The sequence below is a fragment of the Euprymna scolopes genome, chromosome 43, assembly GCF_053919585.1.
Source record: "Euprymna scolopes isolate OS-2025 chromosome 43, ASM5391958v1, whole genome shotgun sequence".
NCBI lineage: Eukaryota > Metazoa > Mollusca > Cephalopoda > Sepiida > Sepiolidae > Euprymna > Euprymna scolopes.
Genome location: NC_136524.1, coordinates 14,488,164 through 14,508,353, shown reverse-complemented (window position 1 = coordinate 14,508,353; position 20,190 = coordinate 14,488,164). Strand labels below are relative to the sequence as shown.

General features: G+C 39.5%; 1 protein-coding gene across 1 annotated transcript in view; it reads left to right on the top strand.

The window, feature by feature from the left end:
* The window catches only part of LOC145268201 (uncharacterized), a 476,340-nt gene that overhangs the window by 384,272 nt on the left and 71,878 nt on the right, over window positions 1–20,190 (top strand). The window lies entirely within an intron of this gene.

The window sequence follows — 20,190 nt, the reverse complement described above, 5'->3', positions numbered from 1 at the left end:
CTGACTGACTAGTTAACTGTCGATCTGGACCACTTTATACCGTCCAAGAAATTCCAACAAAAAACAAACAGCTAGCTGTGGTTCGCTCCAGAATGTGCCACTGCCATTTTGCACAGGAAGTACTATTTTCTTTGCTTTCATCAAAATAGATGTTCTGAAACTAAGTTGCTTTTAGGACTAGCAACAACCACTGCAAAAGGGTAATAAAAAATGCAAGAGGCATATGATCAGTCCGTCAAGTCTTAAGTAGCTGAGCGGTGGCTTGGTTCCCACGAGTGTTAGCAAATAACAAACAAAGTCCTAAACAGATGCATGTCCTCTATCCTAACTATCATCAATGAACCTGAAGTAATTTTGTCAGTTTCTGTCACAGTCAAACTCTTTGCTAAGAACTTTGAATCAAATTCCACTCTTTGCAATCATGGCCTTCTACCTCCTCTATCCCCCCCACTGTAACTGAAAATATGCTATGCAACACTCATATATCTGCCCATGATATTACTAAACTTATCAAAAACCTTGATTCCAGTAAAGATTCCAGATGTGATGTTACTAGTCTCAGTCTTTTCTACAAATACTATTATGGCATGTGTTCTTCAGAATTCAAGCTACTCTAATCACCACTTGGCTCTAATTGAATGGGAAAGCATTATACTTTGAAAAGGCTTCTGGGACTGACCTTCTAATTTGAAATGGAATACTTACATCAAATCTCTTGCCAAAGTCGCCGGGAAAATGGTTGGATAATTCTAATGCTTCAGTATGTAATCTTCTACCTGTATAAGAGCCAAATACGCCCCTTAGGAATACTGCTGCTACATCGGTTCAGAATGCTCTTTCTTGCTTGGACAGGATACAAAGACGACTTCAAAATATCTGCTCCATCGTTATTTTCATGGCAGGTGTTCGACTGAGCTTCACTTTATACACCCCTATAAGATTCGCAACAAACACTCGATTAGCTACAACCACTATCAGCAATTTCCTTTTCTCTCTGTGTCTTAAAACTAAGTGAAAATTCCATGAGTAAAGCTTTTTTCCAAGAACTGCTCGTCTACAGAACAGAGGTGCTTCCCAGTTCACAGCTGACATAGTTGTTTTCAAGTCCTGAATCTAACTGAAACTTCATGTTTATCTTTAATATTTTCACCACCACCTATTTACATATGTTTTTATCGTCTTTTTTGCTTGTTCTAATGTGTCATACCCGATATTTAATTTTGTCCTTTGTGCTACAATGGGAGATTTTATGTCAAATTCTGTTATAAGTTAAGCAAGTTTTTGTACGTTATAGGTAGTCGTTATCTCAATGCAGGGCTCCGCATTCATAACATAGACTTGGTTGTGACTTACTTTGATATTCAATGAATTGTCTTTTCTGTGTGTGGAGGGGAGTAATGTCTTTTTTTTATTTGGAGGATAGGATTTTGATTTTTATGTATCTTTCTTACGTATGCGATGCCAGATTCTTCAATTTTCTTTGAATCCTTTTTAACATTAATCATTCATTGGCAATCTTCAACCAACATTTGTAGTGTCAGGTTTGGTTCACTTTCTAATTTAGTTAAACGTCTATGTTGAATTTTGGTGTCTTTTGTCAATATCAATCCTTGTAAAAATATCAGGAATTTGAAATCATCAGTTATATCTCATAGGATTAGCAAATCTCTCGACGGAGGCAACCTTTCTAGGACAATTGCTCTTGACATATCTAAGGCCTTTGATAGGGTATGGCATAAAGGTTTACTTCATAAGATCTCTAGCTATGGTATAGCTGGAAATGTCTTCTCAATTATTAAATCATTTCTTTCTGATAGATTCATAAGAGTAGTAGTTGAGGGGCAAAAATCAGAAGCTCACAGTATTAATGCCGGTGTCCCTCAGGGATCCATCCTGGGCCCAACTCTTTTCCTGATCTACATTAATGATCTTCCAAATCATATCCTTACATCATTCGTAGACATTTATGCTGACGACACTACCATTTATGGTAGCACATCTAAGACAGTAAACGACCAAGTTCTCTCCAATTCTCTCTCCTCTGATCTTGAGCACGTAGTACAATGGGGTAAGGAGTGGCTGGTTACTTTTAATGCATCTAAAACCAAGCTTCTCTCATCAACATTCTGATCCACATCTGGCATCAATTGAAATGAATGGCTCTCGTCTTCAGGAGGCCTCAAGTTTTGACAAGCTTCTTGGCTTGACCATTACTCCTGATCTTAAATGGAACACGTACATCAAATCTGTTGCCAAGGCCGCTGGAAAAATGGTCGGATCTTTCTATCGATCCGGTAGATATCTCACTGCTGATGCTATTCTCTATCTATATAAGAGCCAGGTACGTCCAAGGATGGAATACTGTTGCCACATCTGGGCAGGAGCTGCTAGAAAGGACTTGGCCTGCCTTGATAGAGTTGAAAATAGACTTCGTAGCCTCGTAGGAGATGTCCTTTTCTCTTCCTTGAAACCTCTATCTCACAGAAGAGATGTTGCGAGTTTGTCTCTGATGTATCGTTATTTTCATGGAAAGTGTTCGACTGAGCTTCAATCTATGGTCCCCCCTCACCAAACTTTCACAAGAAACACTCGTCTAGCTGTAAACACTGTCAATAATTCCCCCCACTCTTTATCTGTGCCTAAACCTAAACATAGATTCCATGAACAAAGCTTCTTTCTTAGAACTGCACGCCTGTGGAATTGTCTTCCGTTTTCCTGCTTTCCGGCTGACTACAATATGGTTGTCTTCAAGTCTAACGTAAATAAGTTCTTGATGAGCCGTTCCATATAAGTTATCAAATTTACCAAATTTTCATTACTAATGATTACTATATTGTCCAATTTCTACTGTACACTCTTTAACCCTTATCCTTGAGTGGCCTCTTGGCCTTGATAATGTGGTGATGCCTATGTAAAAAAAAAAAAGTACTTAGTTCAGCTAGTTTAAAATCCTCACAATGTTTGTTGACTATTGATGCACATGTTAAATAGTCTTTCTTGTTTAAATTCAGGCATTTCCATATCTTATGACTTAATGATGTTTTGGGGCTGAACAGTTAGGTGATAACTCCCCACCGGTATTTTTTTATTTATTTTGGTGTTAAATTCTTCTTATTATAATTCTTTTGTTGGAGGTGTCTCTTGGATAAGAAGAAAAAAGTTTGATACCTTTAAACTGAAATTACAGTAATGTATTCCATTTTCATTTCATTCGAAAATATGGGAAGGAGAGTTTATCTTCAAATACCTTTAATTTCGAATTAGCGCGATGGGCTTATACTAAGTAAATATTAATAAGTCCTTTAAAACCCCTTTCTTTTAATGGAGAGTAGACAACGCATTGTGGATGCGTTATCGGCAGCTCTCGTTACTCTCGCTTCTCTTATTTGTCCCTCAGTCCTCATTTCCAATGAGTGATTTTCCTGACAAAGGGTGAAGAAAAAGATGCTTCCCAGGTCGGTAGTACTTTGTGAAAAGTAGTCTGAGATGTCAGAAAATTTCTGTTTCTATGTCTATCCTTGTGGCCATGTCACAAGTAAGGTGCTGGTTTCATCTGGGCTGACGTTACCCGTCAAGGACCCAAACATTGGATTAACCACAAAGGAGGCTGTACTATCAGCAGGTGCAAAGTAATGGGGCTGCTGCATTGTCATTTGGTGAATGGATTCTGGACCATACAGTAGTTTCTGGTGGGGCCTCTCGATGCCATACTAGTGGGTAATTCTTACAGCTTTACCTTATCATGTGCTACAAAATAAAAGAAAAACAAAAATTCCTGTCTTTTTCTCTCCTGCTTTCCCTATCTGTCCTGCTGTAACCAAGTCTGTTGACCCGTTCCACAAGTCCCAAATCCTCAACATGAAATATCTCCAGAAAAAAAACACAAATAAACCTAGAACCCCATCCTCCAACGTAGAGTCCTACTACCATATCTCCTCCAACATCAGGGGTCTACATTCCAACCTTCCAAAGGTTGAAACACAATTACAGGTGACGAAACCGGATATATTCTTCCTAAGCGAAACTGGCTTCGGACCGTCCACTTCCTAGACGAGTTCATAATTAAAAGATATGCTAACTTAACATCTAAATCTGACCCCCAAGATCGCCATGGGCATGGAATACCTGCCTACATTAAAGATGGCTTTCCGTGTGGTAGGGATATCTGCAGAGAAGACTCTAATTTACCTTACATGGGCTTCCAATTTGCACTTGCTTACACCACTGCATTTATATTTGTCCTCTATCGCCCCCACAACAGCGGAGTTACTATCTTTAAGAGTATATCTGAAAAAATTGACCACATCCTGTCTGCTCATCCTTTGACTAACATCCACATTTGTGGTGACTTCAATGTCCACAATGTGGAATGGCTGACCCATTCAAACAAGACTGATGATGAGGGGCGGTTCTGTCACGATTTTGCCATTGCCTATGACCTCACTCAGATCGTTCATGAACCCACCGTGTGCGCGATACTTCCGGTCAGTATGCAAGCTTTATAGACCTTTTTCTCACAACTTCCCCTGAGCTATGTTCATGTTCCGTTCTATTTCCTCTGTAATCTTCCGACCACTCGGTTGTATTAATTAAGATGAAAATGAAATGTAATAAGTTTTCAGATGTACTTCTCCACCATACTGTATATCTATGGCTGACTGGGATAGCTTCTGTACATTTATACACCATACTGTATATCTATGGTTGACTGGGATAGTTTTCGTACATTTATATCTGATCTATGCCTGCATTCCATGTTTAAAAAGGATGTGTCCTCCATAGTATCAGACCTAACTGAATAGTTAATTGTAGCCATAGACCTATACTATCCAAAAAATTCCAACAAAAACCTAACAAGCAGCCATCGTTTTCCCCAGAATGTGCTGCTGCCATCGTGCACAGAAATCACTTTTTCCATAGCAATTTCCTTTTCTCTCTGTGTCTTAAAACTAAATAAAAATTCCATGAGTAAAGCTTTTTTCCAAGAACTGCTCGTAGTAGATGCACTGGAACTAAAGCTGCTTTCAGGACTGCCAGCAACCACTGTAAAAGAGTAATAAAAAATGCAAGAGGGCTATATGTTCAGTTCGTTAAATCCAAAGTAGCTGACCAGTGGCTTGGTTCCCACCAGTTTTGGCAAATAGCAAACAGAATCCTGAACAGAAGTGTGTGTTCTATCCCAACCATCATTAATGAACCCTGAGGTCATCTCGTCAGCATCAGACAAGGCCAAACTATTTGCCAAGAAATTTGCAGCTAATTCTATCCTATGCGATGAAGGACATCAACTCCCCATATTTCCTCCTATAACAGATGCTATGCAACATACAAATATCTGTGCGTGAGGTCACCAAGCTAATCAAGAACCTTGATTCCAGTAAAGCAACTGGCCCTGACGGCATTCCAATTATAGTGCTGAAAAAGCTCCAACCAGAACTTGCCCCCATACTTACAAAAATGTTTAAGTGTTGCCTTCAGAAGTGCTTTCCAACACCCTAGAAAACCTCATCAGTATGCCCTGCATCTAAGAATACAGGTGATAAGTTGTCTCACTCTCAGTACAGACCAATAAGTTTCCTGTGTGTCATGAGCAAGTTGCTGGAATCCATATTAAATAAAGTAGTAGTCAACCACCTCAGCAGAAATAACCTTCTTAGTGACATGCAATATGGTTTCCATTCTGCCAGATCTACAGCAGATGTGCTAACGGTTATATCTCATAGGATTAGTGAATCTCTCAACAAAGGCTTCCTTTCTAGGGCAATTGCTCTTGACATATCAAAGGCCTTTGATAAGTTATGGCATAAAGGCCTGCTTCACGAGATTTCCAGCTGCGGTATAACTGGAAATGTTTTCTCAATCATTAAATCATTTCTTTCTGATAAGTTCATAAGAGTAGTGGTTGATGGGCAGAAATCAGAAAGCATATTAATGCTGGAGTCCCTCAGGCGTCCATCCTGGGCCCAACTCTCTTCCTGATCTACATCAATGATCTCCCAAAACACATACTTAAATCATTCATTGGCATCTGTTCTGATGACATGACCATCTATGGCCGTAAATGACAAAGTTCTCTCTTCTCTGAATTTGAGCGTGTGGCACAGTGGGAGAAGAGGTGGCTGGTTACTTTTAATACATCTAAAACCAAGCTTCTATCTTTATATGATCAACGCTCTGATCCCCATCTGGCATCAATTGAAATGGATGGCCCTCGTCTAGGGAAGCTCCATGTTTTGATAAGCTTCTGGGCTTGACCTTTACTCTTGACCTGAAATGGAACATGTACATCAAGTCAGTTACCAAGGTTATTGGAAAAATGATGGGATCCTTCTATCGATCCAGTAGATATCTCACTACTGATGCAATTCTCTATCTATATAAAAGCCAAGTTTGTACTGCTGCCATATCTGGGCAGAAGATCCTAAAAACAGCCTATCCTGCCTTGACTTTGTGGCTTAGTGGGAGATGCCCTTTTCTTTTCCCTGCAACCTCTCTCCCACAGGAGAGACGTTGTGAGCCTTTCTTTGTTTTATCGTTACTTCCATGGGAAGTGCTCGTCTGAGCTCCAATCTCTGGTCCCTCCCCTCGCTAATCTTTCACGATAAACACCCATCTAGCTAAATCCCTGTCAAAAATTTTCCCTAATCTTTATCTGTGCCAAAACCAAAACATAGATTCCATGAACAAAGCTTCTTTCTTAGAAGTGCACGCCTGTAGAACTCTGTTCTGTTTGCCTGTTTCCCACCTGACTACAACCTGGCTGTCTTCAAGTCCAACATAAACAAATTCCTGATGAACCGCCCCCTTAAGTAAGACACTTCATCAAATCTCCAATACTAACGATTACTACGATACTATCCCATTAATTACTGTACACGCAATAACCCTAATCCCGAGTGGCCTGCAGGCCTTGATAAGTGGTGACTACCTTGTAAAAAAAAAAAAAGAAATAAAAAGAGTTTTAAGGTTTCAGAAAAAGTTGTAAAATGTTTTTCACGGTAAAATGTAATTCACAAATGTGTTATGTTCTGTGGATCCCAGTTTTTGAAGCAATAAGCGGGTCTTTTTACAGGCTGTCGAATCTGTACAATCAATGTTACACAGGTTCTCATACCTTCTAAAGTATGAGGCGAAAGTTTTGTCTTCATTCGGGGCGTGAATTGAATTGGCAATAATAACGTTCCAGACTGTGTTTTGTGAGATCCTTACGTTACTTTCCGTGACTTGGGTTTTATTTGTTAAAGTTTGTAGTAATAAGTCTGTTTTCTTTATGGTTCCGGTAACAGTTTTTTAAATCTTTCTTCTATTTTTTGTTTTTCTTCACTTTTTTACTGTTTCTGTTATCGTTCCATTTGATATTTGACCTATTCAGCTTCTCTTTTTCCGTTTTTTTTTTTTTTTTTTTTGCTGCGTCTGTTGTTGTGCCATTTGATATGCAACCTGTCTTCGTTTTTTTTTGTTTTTGTTTTTTTTTTTTGCTATAAATCTATCTGATATTTTCTCCATTGTACCAAAGTTGATTTTAAGTCCTCCATTGTTTTTACTTTTCTTTTTTAAGAAGAAGGAAGAAAAATGAATATATGGCTTTGAATGCGGTGATTCTCTTCTGGGACGCCGGGACGCCAGGATGTGTAGAGGACTAGAATATATAAATCCTAATCCCGTTACAAAAGAAAATAATGAAACGAATGGAATGAAGGAAACAAAAACTCAATTGATGGATAAGATAAACGTGTCGTTTATTTACTGTTGAAAGAATGAATGTTTTAGATATAACACGTGTTCATGTCTGCGTGGGTGTAACCATCGTTTGTTGCGGGACTGGTGGTGTAGAGAGAAAAGGGAAATGTGTGTTCATCTCACTATCGTTTGTTCGCGCGTGAGAAGAGGAGTGAGTAATATAATAGAAATGAGAATGATGGTCCAACGTGTAGACAAAGAAAAGGATAGAGGGTTGACATCAGTTAAACTGTGCACCATGTTAGCCGTCAGCTACACGGTGGTATTCTCTGGCACAAGTAGTAGATAGAGAGAGAAAGAGTGAGACTGTCAATCCAGTTCATGGAAAGAGAAAGCGTATAAAATGTACATACTGTCTGTTAGCTCGTGCCCCTTACATAGTAGCAGGGGACGTGACGCACGCGGGTGCCCCAAAAGGGGAGCAAATGGTCCGACGATCACTCAGCTCGAGAGCTAAGTCGAAAAGGGGCTGGAAACAGCTTGTATCTTGCTTTTATAATTGTTTCCGGTGGTCTTTTGCGCATGTGTGGATTTCCTTTGAAAGGGGAAGTGACGTTGTCTATGTGTGCGTACATGTGCGCGTGTGTGAGTATACACGTGAATGTGAGTGTATGTACGCGAACGTGAATATATGTACGTGTGTGGACGTGGGCGCGTATGTTTGTGTTCGCGTATGTATATGACAAGTAATATAGCTTGAAATGTGAACGTGTGTTTTTGTGTGAGACTAGAAAAGGCTCGCGCAGACGCCAGCTCGCCAAAAAGACGCCACAGGCCAAATTTCATTCCGTCATTAAAACAAATTTATACAGAAAAAACCCTTATTTTTACACTTTTATCTCGCGAATAAACATGAAATTATATATTGAAAACCGTGTATATTATTTTTGATATCCAACAACGGAATTGAAGTCAATAATTCCGATTTTAAAACAAACCTAATTTTTTTGGATAAATCTCTGTTTGGCGTACTCATGAATTATCTTTTATAAAGAATAAAATTGAATAAAGTTTATTTTTACCAGAATGTTCAGAGATTTACCTAGCAAATAAGCATAAAATATATAGGGAAAACCGCGTTTATTTAAAAAAAAAAAAAAAAAAATCCAAATTATACATCGGGTATAAAGTTGACTTCCTTTTTTTTTCTTAAACGAAAGTGACTTTGTTTGATAAAATTGTGCTTGGCGTACTGATGAATTATTTTTCTAAAGAATAAAATTGAATAAAGTTTATTTTTACAAGAATGGTTAGACATTTATCTAGCAAATATAGCATAAAAAATATATATGAAAAACCACGTTTATTATTTTAAAAAAAATCAAAATTATACACCGCGTATGAAGTCAGCTTCGTTTAAGAAAAAACAAACAAACAAAAAACAAAACAACTTCATACCCGATGTATAATTTGGATTTTTAAAAAATAATAAACGCGGTGTTTCCTATATAGTGTATGCTTATTTGCTAGGTAATTGTCTGACCATTCTTGTAAAAATAAACTTTATTCAATTTTATTATTTAGAAAAAATAATTCACGAGTACGCCAAACAATGTAGGCGAATAAATAAGAGCAGCGGATTACCGGTGTAGGGTAAGGAGTGAGGTCCCTTGAGAAAAGAAGAGAAGAGTCCGTACACATGAGGCACGGACGCAAAAAGTTCTTCTCCTAAAAGACAATGTTGGACAGGCAGAGTACAATTCTAGAATACAGTCCTCACTCCTCCCGTAAACCCCACTATTGAAGTGAGTAATCTTTTTACCTTAATGTTCTGAATTGCAGTGTTGTCATGTTTTCATGTTTGTTAATAAATTCTTGTCGTTTATACTTGTTGTACGTTTAGTAATTATTAAAGCTGGTCGGTAGTTTTGGGACTTGGAAGAACCTAAACCCGTACCAACAACAATTTTATCAAACAAAGTCACTTTCGTTTAAGAAAAAAAGGAAGTCAACTTCTTACCCGATGTATAATTTGGATTTTTTTTAAATAAACGCGGTTTTCCCTATATATTTTATGCTTATTTGCTAGGTAAATCTCTGAACATTCTTGTAAAAATAAACTTTATTCAATTTTATTCTTTATAAAAAATACTTCATGAGTACGCCAAACAGAGATTTATCCAAAAAAATTAGTTTTGTTTTAAAATCGGAATTATTGACTTCAACTCCGTTGTTGGATATTAAAAATAATAAACACGGTTTTCAATATATAATTTCATGTTTATTCGCGAGATAAAAGTGTAAAAACAAGTTGTTGTTTTTTCTGTATAAAGTTGTTTTATGATGGAATGAAATTTGGCCTGTGGCGTACTTTTTGGCGAGCTGGCGTCCTGGCGTCCTGGCGCCCCAGAAAAGAATCACCTCTTTGAATGTGTGAAAAACATACTTAACGATTTTCCACGTAGCCTGTTTTCTTTTCTAAACAATCAACACAGTTGAAGTAAAAAATAAATTAATTACACCTCTTTCTCTCTCTCAATTAAAGTTCATATTTTTCTTTGATAACAAAAAAAAATGTTATGATTAAGTTCTTTTTGACACAACACTTATCTTTTTTAGAGAAAAGCTCAATGGAAAAAACTAAAACCGAGAAGTCACTTTGTAGTTCAATAGAAAAAATCAGCTTACAGATTTTTCAATTATAACTTTTTACCCGTTGAAAATTTTATTATCTTTTGCATTTTTTATTTTTATTTTTTAGTTGATACAGCGAACTGAGAGTTTGTGGTTCCTGGAAAACAATCCTTCAGAACCTTGTAGTTCGACTTTCAGAGTTGCTTCCTAGTCCTTAAACGTTTAATCGTTCGGTTCTATGGTACTGACTCTCTGAATTATTTGTTGGTGGTGTTTTTTGAATATCATCTGCCCGTTCGATTACTTCGTCGCAAGATCGATGTAGTTGAGGTGGATCCTTTGTTAGTTGGAATATGTTATGGCCAGTTGTTGTGGAACACTGAGGTTATTTAAATTCGACTGTTTAACGTGTGCTAGTTCTTGAACCCTTGTCGATAGTTGTTATGACCCTGGAAAAAAGCCATAAAGAAAGACATGGTTTAGGTAGAAAGACTATATTATACAAAAAAGTGAATATATAAAAAAAATTGTCGGTATTTATCGACTGTTGAGTTAGACAGTCTGTAGTCTTGCGTTAGGTTTCGATAGTTTCCCAGGAGAGTATTAATTTTCACAGTTTTTATTATAATAGAATAGTCCAGTATACGTGAGTGGTAAGTCCCTATAACATATATATTATATATATAATCCTTCGGTTTACTGTATACTCTGTCCTGTGGCAGTCATCTGCGCCGACAAAGGTTAGCAGTAATACCACAATGTGTGGTTGTTCTACACTAAGTCTTCACAACTATAAACAAATCATCTGTGTTGATTTCCGAGCAAGTGACGGAAACTCATGCATCGAAATTGAGGAGAGTATATATATATATATATATATATATATATATATATATATATATATATATATATATATATATATATAATTGGGGGTACAAAATTTAATAATAGATATGTACAGAGTGAATTTTATTAACGATGAATTATATAATAAAAAGTAAAAAGCTAGCTGACCAATTTTAAACCTCACTCAACAGAGCTAAAATCGAGGTTAATAATAATTAAGAAAAAATATATGAGATGGAAATATAGTGGGGGGAAAAGTAAGAAAAAGAACAGGAAAAGTATAAGATAGAAACTTACATTAAGTCCTAAAAGATTTTCTCTTTTCTCTTTGTTTACAAAGAGAAGGTCTCAAGGACTTAATATAGATAGTTTCTAAAATTTTCAAATGAAAGGAGGGTGTGGCCTGCTCAGAATGGGGAACAAGTTAACACTGAATTTTAAGCCACAAATATTGTTATTTATTAAATGTTCACAAATAGCCGAACCATAGGTATTATGCAAAACACCTGATGGTGCATAATTTGCATGTCGAATCTTGGATGGGACGTGTTGTTTGATATGAGAATCCAAAGTCTGTGCTGTCCGCTCAACGTAGTGCATTCCCAACTACAGTTAAATAAATAAATAATAGCATTATTATGATGAGGGGGGAGACATCTTTTCGGATAGAAGACAGCATATGTCTTGAATAAAAAAAATAACACGAAGACTCGACGCAAAATAACAGCCAGTGAAATTTGTTTGGTAAATCGGTCACTAATGTTGCGTAGCCAAGATAAGCGAAGATAAACACGCTATCTATCTACTAAATTTTCTGTGCTTTTTCAATTGGAAACTTTATTTTTTGTATTAGATGTTTACGATATCTAAAGGATAACCATTGTTACACAGAGTCTTAATGATAAAATCTATCTCATAATCTAAATAGGACTTTGAACAAATCATTAAGGCCCTATGTGTAAGCGTCTTAAATAAATTAATTGTTCGTTTTGGGGGACAAGAAGTGTCCCAGCGAGTATAAAGACCTGAAAACAATGCTTACCGAGTTCTCTCTGCTGACTGAGCATGATTCTCAAAGGGGGTTAAAGAAGTTCCTTAGGAGACAGATGTAATCAATGTGCTTTGCAAGTTGGTTCGTCAGTGTGTGGCCTAATCGCTTAGCATGGACATTGATTTGCGAGAGAAAAAATAAATTGCTTCTTTTATTTGTGATTGCTATAAGATATCGACTGGAATAATGGTAACCACTTCTGCTGTAGTTGTAAGTCGTTTTATGTTTACCTTTATTTATTTATTTTTGTAAGTAAAAACAATCCATTTTCATAAGATCCAACCTTTTCATCTTAGAGAAAAAAAAATAATTAAAGATTTATAATAATATTGCTTGAAAAAGCAATAAAAAACAATTAATTTGAAAAGCAAATAGATTTTTTAAATTAGCTAATAATTTATTGAATTACACAGAATAAACATAGAGAGGAGAGGCGAGAATCTGTCTCAGCAGCAGGCTGAAAGACAGAAAAAGAAGCGAATGGCGGCTGTTGTGTTTTAAAGCCTCTGGTCACACATAGATCTCGAGCAGTCTCGTGTGGTATATGCAAATTGGGTGTGCCTGAAACATTATAAAAGGCGAGTCGCTGGGACGAGTTGGAGAAGCGTTTAAAACATGTGAATAGAGAACGTCGACATGTATCTCGTGTTGTGAACAACAAACTCTACTCGACTCAACTTGTGCCTAGCGAACCTCTGCTTGACGTTTTAGCCAAAAAGTTTTGTTGCTTTGCATTAGACAAAGACTTCTGATACAAGCTACTTCGGCTGTATTCTAATTATGGCTCTAAGACAGTTTGACCTCTGAATCATCCCCAAGTTTAGTGGCGCAGCAACGGACGTTCCAATAGTAGAATGGCTAGAGGATGTAGAGTTAACGTGGGAGCTAACCAAGGTGCAGTGAGTACTGCCACTGCAGCTGAAGGGTGTGGCTCGTGAGACATATCGGCAACTCTCGGAGGACCAATGGAGTGACCTCAAGGAAATCAAGCGTGCCATTGTAAAGGCTCACGGGACGAATTCATTTACGGCATTGGAACAGTTCACCGCCCGTAGCCTTTGGCCAGGGAAGACCATGGATGAGTTTTTGACAAATTTGCAGCAGCTAGCATGCCTTTTAGGTGAAATGCCACCAGAGTGTTGGATAAAAGGAGCCTTCGTGAATGGATTGCCATGCCATGCAAAGGGACTTTTGTGAGCCTTAACCTGAATGGACAAGTTGTCATTGAAAGAGCTACTTGAGAGGGCTCATGCTGTGCTGATGGCTACCAGAGATGAGGAGGTCGTTGCCACAGTGCAACCTCCAGAGGCCACATGTGCACCTACACCACTGCTTACAGCTAGCAAGAACACCGTGATTGCCTTTCGTCGCGGTCAACGACCCAGAAGCCTAGTAGACCGCAGTGTCAAAATGCAAAAACCAAGGACACCTGGCTCGCGCCTGTCCGGGAAATGAGCAAGGAGAGGAAGTTACAGCGCCAGTCTTCTCCCCAGATCATCATTAAACAAGGCGCTACCTGCGGTGAGCATATGCATTAACAGGCGTGAGTGCCAAGCACTTGTGGACATGGGTTGCGCCCAGACACTTGTGCGCAAAGAACGTTGCAACACTTGAAAAATGACAAGAACACCGGTGCTGACTGTAGGTGGGAGCTCGTTGTCCTCTTGCGGAGAAGGTATCATCCATGGCAGCATCGGTAGCAGGCCTGCCGTAGCTGTGCAAGCTCTGATTATGGACAGGAAGCTACTTGGGTACGATTTACTCTTAGGAATGGACGTAATTGTGCAGCTGGGTGGAGTTGTAGTAGATGGAGCCAGGAACATGACGTTCTCCTAACGCAAAGAGTGTGTTTGCGCATCACTCACCCTAGATAAGCCTGATTTTCATGCAGAGTTCGACCAGTGCACAAAGTCCTGGACTGTGGATTGGAAGTGATCAGACGAGCAACTGCGAGAGAATTTGTTCAATAGAGTGCCAGAGTACAAGATTTCCCATGGAGCTCGCATAGAGTATGATAGGGAACTACAGACCTGGATCGACAATGGATGGCTGGTTTCTTATCCTGAGAAGGCATTGGGGTCTCCAAAGTGTTTAATCCCACTAATGGCGGTTGTCCAGTGAAGCAAACAAAAAGTGAGGCCGGTGCTCGATTATAGGGAGTTAAACAAACATGCGGACCCCTTTACGGCTCGGGCAGACGTGTGCACTGATAAATTACAGGAATGGCGGCAAGCAGGATCTAATGTGTGCGGGCTTGATCTTCAGAAGGCGTACTTTCAGTTACTATGGCCTTATCAGAAAATTCTGGTTAAAGGGAAGAGATACTGCTTAACCTGTATGAGGTTCGGACTCAATATGGCGCCATCAATTATTCAAACGATTGTTGACACCATTCTGGCTCAGGATGAGCACATAAGGCAAGCAACATCTGCATATATTGATGACATGTATGTGAATGAAGGTGTTGTATTCGCGACGCGTGTAGAGGAGCATCTCTGCAACTTTGGACTTTTCAGTAAGGAGACAGAGAGACTACAGGACGGCGCACGGGTGCTCGGTTTACAGGTCCGGGGAGAAGATGGAAATGGGGAAATGAAGTCTTAGACATGCCCCGTGATGTCACGCGAAGAAACATTGTTGGAAAGCCCCTTTGGGCGGCTGGCTTTGTGTTGCGGTGGCGTTCATAAAGAGGAAAGCGTCTGAAGTCACCACTGGATGGGATGATGTGGTACACGACACTCCTCTCAACATAATGCCAAAGAAAGTCCTCACCAGAGTGCACAAGGAGGACCCTGCATGGGGCAGATGGTGCGTCAACAGCTGGGACTTGAGTGTGTGGGTTGATGCAAGCTCTCTTGCCACGGGCGTATCAATAGTCCATGATGAGGCCGTGGTGGAAGATGCTTGCTGGTTACGCCCAGAATGGGACTCCCAGCATATAAACCTGGCAGAGCTTGATGCCGTTATCAAGAGGATAAACTTGGCGATCCTTTGGAAGTCAACTATCCTGCAGCTGTTTACAGATTCTGCCTGTGTCCACAAGTGGATTTTAGACACCCTTACCGGGAGGGCCAGAATACGAACTAAAGCTACAAGCAAGATGATCATCCGACAGCTACTCAATACCATTAGGAGAATCAAAGAAGAAAATGCGCTGTCAATGGAAATCTCCCTGGTCAAATCTAGCCTGAACAAGGCCGATTGTTTAACAAGTTCCCCACAGATGGATTGATGCCACTCGAAGGACAATTGAACTAATACAACCAGCCTGCGCCGCAGCCATGTGTTCTGCTCAGTTTGATCGAATCAAGGAAGTCCACCACCAAAGTAGACATCCAGGGATCAAGCGAACCTTGTATTTTGCTAAGTTGGATGACCCTGAAGTACAAAAAGCAGACGTTAAAAAAGTGGTTGAGAGCTGCGTGGCTTGCCAATCCATCGACCCCGCATCCGTTCACTGGGAAAAAGGAAAACGACATAAAGAGCCACTGCAGCCGGTTGGCAATAGATATTACTCACCACAACGGTGAGGATTACCTAACACTCATTGACCGCAACCCATCTAGGCTTGCAATATGGCGGCCGCTCCGCTGGCAAGATACGGCTGCAGTCATCCATCAGCTAAATGGCATCTTTCTCGAACATGATCCCCCAACATAAATACTAACTGACAACGGCACCGCTTTTACCAGTGAACAATTCAGAAAGTTTGCTGATAGCTGGAGAGTACATCTGCGGTTCCGATGTGTCTATGTACCAAGCAGGACAGGGACTATTGAGCAGAACTACAGGACTGTTAAAACTATTGCTGCCAGAATGGGCTGTGTGGTGTCTGAAGCAGTTTATTTATACAATGTGACAGCAAAGTATGCTGTATCACCCTCTACAGTGCCGGCCGACACATTGTACAAGTATCACGTTAGGGTGAAGAGCATAGAAACGAACTCAGTACCTGAGACAAAAGTAACTGGATGGAGGCTGGAAGAAGGGTATGTTGTCTGGATCAAGAATCCGCATGGCAAATGTATGACTCAGTATGGACTTGGACGCATCACTGAAGTGATCAGCAAGCAAGCAGTGTGTGTCGACGGCATGCCCCATCACATTAAGGACTTACGGCCGACAACACAATCGCGGCTACCCGTGAACAACAGGAGCGAGTCTGACACCGAGTCAGGGACCAGTGAGATCGCTCTGGTTCACAGCAGCTCCCTCAGAAGGTCACTCTGATATCAGTAGCCTCCCAGTGGAAAGAGTATTATTCAACCCCCAGTCTGCAGACGAGAGCTTAAGTGAAGAAGTGAATGGCAGTTGTTGTCTTTTAAAGTCACACCAAAGATCACAAGCAGTCTCGTGTGGTATATGCAAATTAGATGTGCCCGAAACATTATAAAAAGGTGAGTCACTGGGATGAGTGGGAGAAGCGTTTAAGACATGCGAATAGAGAATGTCGACATGTATCTCGTGTTGTGAACAACAAACTCTACTCGACTCAACTTGTGCCTAGCGAACCTCTGCTTGACGTTTTAGCCAAAAAGTTTTGTTGCTTTGCATTAGACAAAGACTTTTGATACAGCGCGCTTTTCTGGAAGCAAATTACATATTTTGTCAACGTCTATAAGCTCCATACGTAATTGATAGGAGCAACAAAAAAATTACTGCTTTCATGTGAATGATGAAAACATTTAAACCAATGTCCAGTTCTTGAACTTGCTTTTGAATCAGATTCATTTCTTGCAGCATTTTTTCATAGAACTGCAATTGTAAATGTTGCTCGGTAGAAATAAATGTATAGAATAATTGCATCTTGTTACAAAATAATCTAAAAATTATATATGTAATAAATGACACCAGAACATTTATTACCGTGATCCAAATAAATCCGCAAATTAAGAATAGAGATAACAATCTCGAGAATATTTTCCCAATCTCGATATTCCATATCAGTCTCGAAGTTGAGATTTTCAGAACTGATAAACCATTGATCGACTAATAGACATATACATTTAATGATTACTTAATGGAATATATGGAATTACTTGATGGAATATATTTGATATATTGAATACATAAACATCTGTGTGATGTATTTTATAACTAGCAGAATCCGTGACCAGGCATTACTCTGAAATTTGATAAAAAAATTTTAGGTCCCCAACATTAAAATATGGGAGTGAATGTTTTCTGGAATATTTCGTAAGCTAATAAAAAACACCAACATGTTACATTATAGTTATGTATAAAATTAATTCTCCACTAAATTCTAAAATTAATGTGTGTTTGGTATGTCTACAAAATTTGAATGCAACTCTTTATTTTTTATTTTTTCTCCAAGGAGTAGTAGTAGTCGTGAAGTAATATTTGTAATAAGGAATGAAGACGAAGCCTGATTGAGGAAGGGCCGGAGCAGCGTGTTTATTTTCTAAGGTACAGAAACCGGAACTTCCAGTAGTCCCGCATGTATAAGTGCGCCCACAGCATATGAAATTTCATATTACAACATCACCCCCTGTTTAGTCATATATTTGTGTGTGTAAGATTCAGTTCTAAGTTAATTAAAGTTCTTCTGAGAGGGTGCTAGATAGGGTGTATGGGTGTAAAGTGGTTAGTCTATTATGTTGGCCAGTGTTGTGTGTGTTTAGTGTGCAAGTTGTTTATATTTAGTTCTTGAATCTTGTTGGGGGTTTTTATGACTCGTTCAGATCAAGTACGAATTGAGCTTTCGTTGACTTGGTCATCTTCTAGTGTGTTTTTTATATTGTTGTAGGGTGTGATAGTTTGTTTTGGGCCGTTATGTACATACATTCTGTGCTGTTGTTGGTGTTGGGTTGGCAAAGTGGACTTTCTTCCCTGTGGTCGGTATTGGTACAGCACGGAAGTGGGCTCTGTTGCGGCAGAGTCTTGTCCCATTTAGAGTTTGTGCAATGTAGCTCCTTGAGTTGTCATTATCCTTCCGGACTATGGTCCCAGGGTACCACACTCTGTCGGCTTTGTTTATTATGGTCGCATGTTGTCCTGAGTATAGTGGTGGTAGGTTTACAGATTGCATACTACTGTCATAGTTTCTTTTCATTTTTTTTTTATCTTTCCTCTAATTGTTGTCAGTGTCCTTCTTTCCCTGGCTTTACTCGGCTGGGTAGTGTCGTGGGTATAGCTTGTCCGAATAGTAGTTCAGCGGGTGATGGTAACTTGCTGACTATCGGGGTTGCTCTGAACTGCGGTAGTGCTAACTGTATGTCACCTTTGCCTTTAAGGCATTTTTAATTACCGATTTGACATGTCGTACATCTCAATAAATCCGTTGCTTCTAGCAAACTGTGGTGAGCTGGTGGTGTGTTTAATACCCCATGATGTGGTAAAGTTCTAGAAAGCTTGTCCAATGAATTGTGGGCCATTGTCCATCATGATCTGGTCTGATCGCCTGAATAGGGGTGCGTAGCTCTTGATTTTGTCAGCTACTTCTCTGCTCGTTACAGATGTAGGCATTTCATCAATCACTGGGTATTTTGAGTATCTGTCGATAGTAAGGAGGTACTGCCATTCATTTATTTCGAACAGGTCTGATGCAATGTGTTGCCACGGTTGTGACGGAATGTTGTGTGGTTCGAGTGGTTCACATTTGTTTGCATCCTGGTGTCCCTGGCAGAGCAAACACGACTGGCACATTTTTTCGATATCCTTGTTGATGTTTGGCCAGTAGATACTCTCTCTTGCAAGGCGGTGGGTTTTCTCAATGCATTGATGGGCTTCATGAAGTTGACGTAGAATGTCATCTCTCATAGTTTCTGGAATCAGAACTTGTCGTCCTTTGAAAAGTATTCCTGCCTCGACAGCCAGTTCGTTGCACAATAACCAGTATACTCGTATGTCGGTTGGTAGATCTCGAACAGTTTTTGGCCATCCTTGAAATACAATTTCTTTCAGGAGATTCAATGTTTTGTCTCTTGTTGTTTCTTTGCATAGCAAAGTTCTTTTTTCCATTGAGAAATTGATGGTTGCGATGGTATGATGTCCATCATCAACTTCTGTGTCTATGCCATTGATTCTTTCATCCAGGTCAATGATATTGTTGTTTTCTGGGTTGGGCAATCGGCTAAGTGTGTCTACAAGGATCATATCTTTGCGTGGTGGTGCTGAGTGTAGTGGCTTTGCACATATAGTGATGAGCGGTTTGTGGTCGGTCACTACTGTGAATGTGCTTGCGTATAGGTACATATGGTAACGCTGGATACCGTGCACAATTGCTAGCATTTCACACTCAATGTTACTGTATCTAGATTGGCATTCGGTCAGCGTTTTGGAATCAAACGCAATTGGTTTGCCTTCCTGTGTCAGGGCTACTCCCAAACCCTTCTGCAATGCATCTACTTCCTGTGATAATGGTTTTCTTTGGTCGTAGTATAAGAGGGTGTCGGCAGTGATTATTTCTTTTAGGTCATTATAGCGTCGTTGGTGGTCTGGATCCCATATCTGATCTTGGGAGGCTGCGCAATGGGTGTGCTTTTTCAGCAAAGTTTGGTATGTATTGGGAAAGATAGTTTAACATCCCTAAGAAGCGCTGTAATTCGTCTTTGTTTTGCGTTTGTGGCATCTGTTGAATGTCACATACTTTGGCAGGGTCTGATTTGATGCCGGTAGGTGTGTATATATTGCTGAAAAATGTAATACTACGTTTTCTGATGGCATATTTTTTACTGTTAAAGACAAGACGAATTTTAGCTGCTCGGTTCATTAGGTTTAACAAGTTTCTGTCATGTTCTTTGTCCTCTCCGTATACTGCCACATCGTCAGCTCTGCTAGCAACACTATCTAGACCTTCAAGGGTCTGATCCATCTTTGCCTGGAATATGTCTTGCGAGACACTTAGGCCAAATGGCAATCATTTCCAGTAAACCCTTCCAAAGGGTGTTCTACAGGTTGTCAGTATCTGGGATTGTTCATCCAGGTGAATTAACCAATATCCCACTTTGGCATCAAGC